The following is an 11,832-nucleotide window of genomic DNA, read 5'->3' on the forward strand; positions in this document are numbered from 1 at the left end:
ACCGTAAGATCACGCAGATGGGGTATCAAATTCTATTTCTTTCCTCACTTTCCCACGTGACCAGGGGTAGGTTAAGTGATTTACTTGAGGCTACATTATTTCTTTTGTATGCTTCTAGTTAAAATAAAATCATAAATATCAATTGCCTTGTAGGACCCATTGTATATAATAGATACCAAATAATTTCAGTTCTCTTTCCATTTATTCTTCTGAAGATATTCATACTTTTAGTAAACTTATCATTTAGATGTATTCAATTAATTTTAATGCCTTCCAAATGGTTTGTGAAACAAAACTTAAAAGACATAACTTTTACAAAATTATTTCCAAAAATAATATTTGTCTTAAGAACTAATTCCATTTTATCTATTGTTAACTTATTATTTCATGCTTCTCTGAAAAGCAATGTTTAAGAATGAAAATAATATTTATCTCTAAATTTCACTAATATTTTACTAACCTTAATTTCAGATTATCACCTATGATTTATTTGTAAGAAACCATGAAGTCTTGGTCATCCCCCCTGTCCAGAATATTATATTTAAATAAACAGTAGTATTCAGAGTGAAATGTATCTCCCTTTTAAATGCGACCAGAATCCCTTGAATTCCTTAGGAATATTAGCTCTCGAGATGAAATTACTTTCACTTATTTTGATATGTAGTCCAAACAGTCTTAATTTTTCTTGACAGTATTTTTGAAGAAATAAGAGAGAAAACAACTAGGAAAGGTTAGTTCCATTACTGAGGTAGAATGACTGGAATTGCAGATGAGAAAATATAAATATAAGAGAATATCTAGACCACACAGAAAAACACTTCTTTAATGGTGATCATTAGCTTGATCATGTCTGCTTGCTATTTCACTTGAAAGCAAATGACATTTTCTAATTCTAAGCAATAATTTGAGTTCAAACAATGAAGAGCAATATAGTTGGAAAAATAAAAATATCTTTGACACATCACTATCTCTATAAGCTTGATCACTTCTGGACTTAGGAAAATGTTACACTAAGAAGAAACTTAGACATATGAAGTGCCAGGTTTATTATTGGCTCTACTCACTGGTTGTATTTTTTCATTTTGTTCATTTCCAATCATTTTGGAAATTCTTAACTTACTGATTTTAATTTTGATATTTAGAGGTATGCTAAAGGGTATTCAAAGTTTGTGTATATAGTTTAAGAGTTATGAAAACTATCCAATGATGACAGTCTATTTAATTTAAATTAATCATGATTTTAGATGTCTCACCACACTGAAAAGGAAATGAAAGTAATGGTTCAATGGCTTGAATTCATTAGGTTCTATCAGAGGAATGATTTGTATGTGTCTGTGAAAGGATGGGAAGAGAAATCAGCCTATCGTTCTCCACTGCTCCTAAATGCCTAAAAATATGCCAGCTTAAAGTCTAATAAATCAATTTAAGTAGATAGTATTATAAATATGTATATATAAATTATACTCTCTTTCTCTCTCTCTCTCTATGTATATATGTGTATATATATATAAAACAATGGCAACACAGAAGAATTCCCAGGAGAATCAGTAGAGTCTGAGATGCCCTATACTTAGGAAGAAGAATAAGAATTAAGTCCATTAAATTTCAGAAAAGCTATAGAATATTTCTCTTAAGTTATTTCATGTTGTGGATTTCCTTGTGAACAGGTTGCTCTTTTCTTATAGTTAAAACATTGTTAACTGAAGGATGAAAGGTACACTTTTTTCTGGTGCAAAATTTAAAAATAGAGGGGGCTGGAGAGATAGCACAGTGGGTAGGGCATTTGCCTTGCACGCGGCCGACCCGGGTTTGATTCCCAGCATCCCATATGGTTCCCTGAGCACCGCCAGGACTAACTCCTGAGTGCAGAGCCAAGAGTAACCTCTGTGCATCACTGGGTGTGACCCCTCAAAAAAAGCAATAAATAAATAAATAAATAAAATAAATGTAAAAATAGGAAATAAAGTCTATGTATTGGAATACTACACTTAAAATACCAAGGGTATTTTTATGAAGACCAAACGTAACTTATTTTTCCATAGTCTTATAGCCTACTTCAGTAAGAAAATAGCTCAGAGTATTTCAATAGGAATAAATCCATAGTCATGCTTCTGAGTAAAGAACACTAAGATTCCATGAAAAGTATCCTAGGGTTGAAAAGAAAAAGTTCATATCTCATACCACATGTATAGGGTGGAGTAGAGGAACATTTATAGGAAAGAAGTAAGCCTGAGATAGAAGATATATGTGTATGTGAGCCTCTGTGTTGATGGGGATGGAGGAATTACTAATGTATAATACTGCAGAAACTAATTATGTATGCTTGCACTAATGGGGCTAAACAAAGGTAACTTTGAAAAGATACAGAATATTACTGAATAGTTAGCTAAATCACTTGAAATGAAATTAACAGTTATTTCACCCTTCATGACCAGGTTTCTTTCATTATCTGAAAGAAAAATATTTTTGAATAAGGTTAACATTTGTAGGTGCAGTAGTACATTAAAACATAGCACTTGGGACTTGCTATGCATTATTGATGTCTTTTATCTATCTCTCAACTTCTTACTTGCCTTCAAACTATGGTAATATAAAGAATAACCCTGAAAGTTCAAAATTCACTAATCATTTTTGCACCTGCAAAAAAACAAAACGAATGTGGGTGTTCACAGTGATTGAATGCTTAATAATGTATGACCATAGCTGTTCATGTCTCAGATCTTCTCAATGTAGTTATGACTTTTTTTCTTAAAAGTATATAGGCTTCAGAAATAGTTCTTCCATCATGATTTTAGTGATAGTTATGGATATCTACTTGTCAAAAGTCATAGAATGCTATAATGGATTATAACATAATAGATGTTGTATAGTGAGTGATTGATGAATCTACAAATATGAAAATCATATATTTTTAATTTTTTTATTGTTTTGTTGCTGTTGTTGTTTGTTTTGGGAGTTGTTTTAAAATATCCATCTGTGCTCCACTCAGCTGTTCTCAGGGTTTACTCCTGGTTTTGTGCTTATTGATCATTTCTGTCAAGGCTCAAGGCACCATATGAGTGCTGGGAATTGAGCCAGGGCCAGCTGCATGCAAGGCAAGTGCCCTACACACTGTATTATCTCTCTAGCTCCTAAAAACCATATTTTTAAAACAAAATGTTATGAACTATTTCAATGAGATGTAAATTTATGTGCCAGCAAGGGATAAAACATATTTTGCAAGCAGGACATCATTGTTTAATTCTCAGCACCACTTGTTTTCCTGATCAGGGAACAGGAGTAATCTCTGTGTACTACTCAGTATGGCCCCAATAGAAACCAAGAAACAAAAACAAATTTAGGTTCACAGGAATATGGCTCAGTGATTTGCCTTGCATGTGTACTGTTTGGTCTCCAAAGCACCACTGACTCTTGAGCACAGAATCGTGAATAGTCCTTAAGCACTGATCTGGGTATGTGGATATAGCCCCCAAATATATACACATATGTATTTGTGTATTATATGTAGTAATTTAACAATAGCACAGCAGGTAGGGCGTTTGCCTTTCACATGGCCAACCCAGGTTCAATTCCTCTATCCCTCTTGGAGAGCCCAGCAAGCTACCGAGAGCATCACGCTTGAACAGCAGAGCCTGGCAAGCTACCTGTGGTGTATTCAACATGCCAAAAACAGTAACAATAAGTCTCACAATGGAGAAGTTACCAGTGCCCGCTCCAGCAAATCGATGAACAATGGGACGACAGTGCTACAGTGCTACAATTTAGGATCATAGAGATAGTTTGTTTGACCTCTAGAAACTCATAGCCCAGTAAGCTCCACTGGAGATAGCAATAGAGGCCCTTAGTACCACTAGTTTTAGTCCTTATGTCTCTCACCATAACTAGGCTAGAGCAGTGCTGAATTGCAGGCTCATCATATTGGCACATCCCATATGATTGGCTATCGTTTGTAGTGTACCCCAAATTGCTTATGTGGTGCTTAAGAAACTTTCCAAACAATTTAACTGTACATTTTTAAATTTTAGTTTATTTTTGGTTTAGCTACTATACCAATTGTACTCAGGTCTCACTACTGGCTATGTACTCAGGGTTCACTCCTGGAGATGCTCATGGAACCATATGCAGTGCAGGGGATAGACTATGTTTGATATCTATGGTAAGTAAGCAAGTGCCTTACTTCCTGTGTTATCTCTTTGGCTCACAAAATAACCTTTTATTGTTTGCTTTTTCAGACAAACATGAGGGTTCTGAGGGCTTACTTCTGGCAATGTTCAGGGTAGCATATATAGTGCTAGGAATCAAAACAGGGTAAAATGCATGCGATCAAGTACCCTAATCCTTAGATTATCTGGCCCGTTAATTGTACATTTTAAAAGTGTATCTAATAATATATATTTACTTCAATAAATAGACTTCTACAAAATGTTCTTCACAATAAAATGAGTGTATAATGAGAACAAACAAGAAAATGCCGATTAAGAGTTATAACCACACCAAATTGACCTGAAAGTTAAGACCCACATCTCATTCCACAGAATAGTCTATATTTACCTCTACCTACCTTATAAGTGATGTAAAAACTATACTCTATAAAAATCTAACAAAAAACAAAAACAGAAAAAAGGTATCTAAGAAGAGAGAAAAAGATATTTAGTTTACAGTCGGAAACAGTCTCAGAATATAAGCTATCATTTTAGCTACACTATGGGATGATAACAGGTCTTAAAGACAACGTTCAACTCTGTTTATGATAGAACAACTTTGCATTTCTTGTATATGTTGAACATTATCCAAAGAAACAAAGTTGTAACAGCAGTCATACAAATAGCCTTGCCTACCCCTAAGAAAAGGCTAAGCTTCAGTTTGAACTAATTTTCCTTTGGTAATTTGAATCTGAGTCAAAAATTAAGTCAAACATGTCAGAAATAATCCATTGTTTGCTTTTTCTTTTATGTGCTGTTTGAAGGACAAAAATCGGCATTTTATACATTATCAAAGTGGCACCACATACTGGCTCAATTACTGATTTGAGAAACAAGAATTTCTGAAAGGAAATCAATTTCAAACATGGAGCAATGCTAAATTTTGTTTAAAAAAGTCGTTGACTAAACATATTATAGATAGTCTTCTATATCCTCAATTTATTTTATCCTCCACATAGCAATTTGACACCTTCATTTAGCACTGGCCAGCATATCAAGATTTTAGTTAAGATTCACATGCAATAGTTTTACATATGCATTTGGGTTAAGTAACTATTAGATTTATTTCCTAGAAACTTTATCGGAGACTTAAAACTCACAGCAAAGCCTAGCAAGCTACATGTGATGTATTTGATATGCCAAACACAGTAACAAGTCTCACAATGTTACTGGGCCCACTCGAGCAAATTGATGAACAATGGGAGGACAGTGACAATGACAGTGACAGGGGTGGTCACATAGTACTGCATTTATTATTATCCCACAAATGATTCTCCTCTTACTACCACAGTGTTCTACAAAATTTTACATTTATTTATTTTTCAAATCACAGTATCTACATTATTACTCTCATCACTGTCTCTACTATCAATCCTTATTGCTATATTTTTCTTCTTCCTAAGAATACTTTGGTCTCTTAACATTTTATAAAGTTCATAGTATTTTTATTTTGCTACCTCCTGGATATTCCTTTTTTTAAAATTTCTGATGTCCAATCTACATTTTATGCTTCATTTTCTCGAGTAGTAATTTCCATGGTTCATTATTTATCATTTAAGAATGATCTAAGCTTTCATAAAGTTTCAGCATTAATAGAATACAGGTTTAGTATGGAGTTGGTCATGAGAAGAAATGCTTTATGCAATGATTGTGTTCTCCCTAATTTGAATTAGAGACAGGAAGTTGGGACTAAAGAGATTATACAGAAGGTAGGGAGCTTGTCTTGCAGATGGCTAACCTGGGTTTAAGCCCTGGCATCAAAGATTTCCCCAGAGCACTGCCAGGAATAATCCTTGAGCACAGGGCCAGGTGTGGTGGGTAGGTGGAAGGAAAGAAGACAAGTAGTTCTTTTCATTTTATTGCTAGCCAGTTCAATAAAGAATTTGGCTATCATCATGTTTACATATTGGTTAACCATTACTAAAGTTTCAGCCAAATATGTAAAAGCTTCTCCCTATCTTTGAGATCATCAGTTGAAGCTTTCAAAATTCTTCCATCCCCATCATTATCGTTTATATTATAAAAGGGGCTCAGTGCATTTTCCATGATGATAAATCAAAAGTAATCTTCACCCACTGACTTTACTGTTTCAAAAGCCAGGATACTCGCTGAGAGTCTGGTAACTTTGGGAACTTGATTTGAAGATTGAACATGAGGAAGTGGCTACAGATGAAAGTTTAAAGATTCTGCAATTTGGACTATCTTTGTTTCTTCTTTCTTACTTATTCTACCAAATGATGACAATATATACGAAATCAAAGAGGAATTAAAAAATTATTTCTCCAAAATATCATACAAAGATTGAATAGTATAACTTGGACCTGAATTCTTACAGCGTCTGTGTTGCTAAATTAACAACCAAAACACCCTGCACAGATGACTAGTTTCAGGCAAAGGTAGAAAAAGAGGTTCTATTTCCACCCACACCCAATTCCCTGTTTCCATAAGACTTTGGTCCAGATGAGCCTGACACATAGTTCTTGAAATTTCAGTGTTCTTCATACTGGTTCTTGAGGAAATAGTAACACCATTAAGAATTTGTCTTAAATCTTTCCAATTGGCAGGCAAATGAAAGGAGCCTCTGTGCTCACAGTTTAAAATCTCATTCTTTGTGAAAAATACCATGCCTGATACAACTCCCACAGGAAAGGGAGCAGATATATCTGTGACATCACTCCCCATGAACATGAAATAAAGGCATGCCCCACAGAAATCTTGCTGCTTCTTTGTGTTTTCTTGTGAGAACACAGTAAAAACACAGAATATTTCATTTGTATGAGACTCTTCAAAGAAAGACTTTTAAAATACAATGAACATTAAAACAAAATAGAAATCAGGTTCCCTGGCACTTAAAATGATAGTAATGATAAACTTTACTCTGATCCATTAAATTCCACAGATGAAACTAAGCCTAAGAAAGTTGGAAGATAATTCTTTTGTAGCCAAAGCTAACAATTCCAGGAACTTTACCTTTTTTAACTCTACGAAGCTCTAGAAACATGGTCTAGCTGTGCATCAAGAGAGCAGGGAAGTGTTTTTTTCTTAGAGACATCCCGTATCTACTTTATGTCAAATATAAATGATAAATTATAATTGACATAAAAAATAGGGGAGGGGGGGAGCAGCCTTTCAATCCTAGCAAGAGAAAAGGGAGAGAACACAGATGAACCTCTAAGGAAAAAAAATTACAAAACTTCAGAATGCCTCAGAATCAGGGACACTGAGAATCTCTAAAACACAAATTTGAAGAAATACTAGATGAACTTCAGATCAACAAACATAAGTTAGAGTGCCCAGATGCCAATCTGCAACTCTAGAAAAATGGCAGAGCTTATTTCATGATGTTTGTACTATTGAGAATAAAAGAAAAGTAGCATATAGAAGCTAAAATGATCTTTGAAAGTCTGTGTACATTCTGTGTACATAATGCTGAGGACAACTATATGCTCTTTTGCTTTATTCAACTAAAACATCTCTAGAAAGTAGGCATAGACCATGCCCAAAGTGAGTGAATAAATATTGCTCTTTATGGACGACAGGCTTTATATAAAATGTTTGTTAGTATTGTGGTCTTAAAATACAAAATTAAAATTAAATTCCATTCTTTCTATCAATATCTTGATAAGATTTGTCCATGTGATAGATGCCATCATCACTAGATCCTCAAAGCAAATTTCCAATTCTGTGCTTTTATCCAAAACAATCACTATCATTTATGGATCAATTTTCATTTTAGAAAATGCCATCATGCAAAAGATACAGACCACTGGTAATAAAATAATCCACATTCTTGGAAAAAAGACATAATAAGAATAGTATAATACATGCTAAAACACTTTAGTGTCAGCCAATGAATATTGTATAATATACATGAAAAAGAACACTCTATAGGAACCAGGAGATAGTATAGCCATTATTATCAATGTCTAGCATGCACCTGACTCATGTTTGATTCCTAACACCACAAGTTTTACCTTCGTCCAGATATACCTCAAACTGCAGCCCTGAGCATCATAGCATCTTCAGGCCATGTCATGGTTGGCTAATAATTTCCCCTGGGGTATCAGCCACCAGAGCACTTCTTGTGAGGTTCTGACCCCCAAAAATAAATGGAATGGAATTTAGAAAACTGAAATTGACTGAGGAAGTAATATCATTATAAAGAAGAAAAATAGACAAGTGTGAAAAAAAGTTGATCAAAGATGAACATCAAGAGTCTTTGCCTGTTATTTTCAAGCATGTTCATTCAGCTCACAGGTCTCTGTAGAAGATCTGTTATTGCAGCTTAGAGCGTTAGATCAAGTACTGAGATATAAACAGTTGTTTCAAAATTTACATTTTCTGCAAGCCCCGTTATTTGTGTTTATTTCTACCTCCTTCTGTTTGTTTTTCTTGGATTCACAGTTGCAATAGGTATAGTCCAAAGGGCATAGGATTGGCAGTTGGAAATAAGAGAGCTTACTTTGTGATTTGCCATTTATTCCATGGGCAATCCTTGTCAATAATTTAAACTCTTTAAACTTCTGTTTCTTTGCTGTTTCTTTCTTTGTAGCACTGCCCTCCCACTGTTCATTGATTTGCTCGAGCGGGCCCAGTATCATCTCCATTGTGAGACTTGTTGTTACTGTGTTTGGCATATTGAATATGTCACGGGTAGCTTGCCAGGCTTTGCCAAGAGGGTACCTTCGGTAGCTTGCCGGGTTCTCTGAGAGGGGCAGAGGAATCGAACCTGGCTCGACCAGGCCAGGCTGCACGCAAGGCAAAGGCCTTTTCTTTTAATTGATAGGAAAAGTTACTATTTGATTTTTAAGGTCAAATTCAGAGCTGTCTTTATGTCTTTAAATCCTGTCTTTATATCCTGTGCAGTGTTCCCTTCTCTTCCATGTAATGAATTGCATTCCTTTTGTTTGTGAATTTTATTGAATTAGTGCACATTATCTGTATTAGTTCCAAGTCTCACTAAGTTTTTATTAGCTTTCTAAGGGAAAAAGGTATAGTGAACAAAACTGTATTCCTGCTTTCATGTTGAATGAATGCCGTCCTATTCATACCATTTTGCTCTCTACACTCTGTGCCATAGAACAAATTACTAGAATTTTAAGAAAGCCAAAATGCAATTTTCTTTCCTGGTCTAAGATTTGTTCAAGAGGCTCATTAAAGATGCCATGGCCATCAGTCCAAGCCCACACAAATATACCACCTGGGAGACACTATTTGGTTATCCCAGAAACTCTTTCTCTCTCAATAATCACCTTGTATTCAAATCAGAAAGCAGAATTCCCTTTCTGTAGCTAGAATTAACATATGTCAGGCCGACTGTTTTTTTAACTCAAATACAGATCCCAGATAAAACAGAGGCAAGTGTGAACGACATTCTCTTCCCAGTTGCCAAGTCAGATCTTTGAGTGACCTCAGAGTGGGAGGGAATCTTGGAACTCAGCTGAAATCAGATCACAACCCCTAATTGTAAATAATAGATACAGCTGGCAAATGGAAACATCTCATTTTAATTAGATTCTTTTTAGCTATATGTCTTTGATTTGATTTAGTTCAATAAATCACAATAGCCCTGTGCCTTTGTTGCTGTGTTCCCATCTACTGATGCGTGGGTTAAGCTTATATAACAAGTTTGATTGATAGGAACATCACTTGGGGATATGGGAAGGAAATCAACCAAAGAGATTTGTTAGTCTTACCAGTGAGTTTAGGAAATTGATATATTCATTTTAAGACTTGGTTTTCTCATTATTAAGCTTCTTGTAAACTAAACTTCATTGTACCTGCTTTTCAACAAAAAGCTCTGAATTACTTTCTTCCTGTGTTAGAGAAATGGGATTTGTTAAAAAAGCATATTACTTAGGTTTTAGATCTAATCAATTATTTTATATATAATTTAGATCTAATTATTTAATATTAGATTTAGAACTAAAATGTCAATATCAAACACTATTTCAAAATCATCATATCTTTAAAAAGTTATTTATATAAAATATAGTTGCTGGAAATATTAGTTGATATAAATATGTTGATATAAATAGTTGATATAAATTGATCACTTGTCATCCCATTGTTCATCGATTTGCTTGAGTGAGCATCAGTAACATCAGTCACATGATAGTGTGGCCCAATGGCATATGGGACTCTTTCAGGGTCAAGGGAAAGAGACCTGTTATTGTTGCTGTTTTTGGCATATCGAATACTCCATGGGGAGCTTGTCAGGCTCTGCTGTGCGGGCGGGGTACTCTCGGTAGCTTGCTGGCATCTCTGAGACAGACAGAAGCTTTTGGGGTGGCCTCTAATCATTTTTACAGTTATTCCCAGTCTACCCAATGCAAGCTTTTGGTTGACTGGCATGTTGTAACAATCTGTATGCTGACAAACACGCACCTTCCTGCATCTCTGGGCAGCACCTGGGACATCTGCAGCCTTAGGTTGATCTCCTTGAGGTTGATGGGGGCGCCTTGAGGTTGTTGAGCAGCTGGCAGAGCAGGACCCCCATTACTGAGGGCCTGCGACAAGTCAAACACCTGCGCGGAGTCCCAGGTCACCTGGTGGTTGGTGGACAGGATAGCACCATGTAGTGGATGAGCCACCTCATGCACTACCGCCACGATGGCCTGCGACTTTGCCTGGCCGGGGCAGGCGGTAGCACTGCGGCCCCCTCAGTGGTTTCTCCACACCCCACCAATGCCATTCTGTCTGAATCTTGCAAAATAGCTGGGAATGTCCAGCAGAATTCACGTGTAGCGTTCTTGCAGGAAACACACGTAGAGTTCCATGCCTGGCTTGCTGAACCTTGAGCTGTCTAAGGCGAGATGGTGAGCCAGTTCTGGAGAGCCCAAGGGGTTCGGGCAGTATTGGCGCCATCTTACCTTGATATAAATTAGTTGATATAAATATATAAGTATATTTATATAAACATATAGATATGTTCATAATTTTGGATTATGAATCAAGTTGACTGTATCCTGATTTCAATAAATGTGGTTTCAGAAGTGTTCAAACTTGTTTAGTGTATCATTCCTTTTTCAGAAAAATAAAAACAAAAATAAGAAAACTCAGTGTCCCCCTGGAAATCTATATTCTTTAAAAGTATCCCTCAATTTCATCTGAAGCTACTTCTGCCCACCTCCACATCTTTTCAGCATCCTTCAAGTGGTGATTTTGCCAATTTGGAAAACACAGATTTAATTGGAGAGACAGAAAAGTAAACCAATTATGCTATAGCTATAGTCAGATGATGTAGAATCCCTAAACTGGGGACTGAAGGGACATAATGCAACAATGAAAGATACAGAAGTATTTTAAGCAGCAAAAGAGCTAGTATAGTGGGTAAGGTGTTTGTGCTTGCCTTACACACAGCCAACCCAGATTTAATTCCCACACAGAATATGGTCCCTCAAGCCCTACTAGGATTAATCCATGTGCACAGAGGCAGGAATAATCTCTAATAATCCCTAAAAATACCATTAAAAAATCCTAAACTACCATAAATTTAGCCACAAATACAGCTTCAATGAAGTCATGAACACTACAACTAGAATCATTTGAAAATTAGTAGAAGTGGGGAAGTGGAAACAAAAATAACTGACTGTGCTCAGGAGAAAGTATGAGGTACTGGGGATTGAGC

Source organism: Sorex fumeus, unplaced genomic scaffold (genome assembly GCF_029834395.1).
Source record: "Sorex fumeus unplaced genomic scaffold, SorFum_2.1 ptg000063l, whole genome shotgun sequence".
Lineage (NCBI taxonomy): Eukaryota > Metazoa > Chordata > Mammalia > Eulipotyphla > Soricidae > Sorex > Sorex fumeus.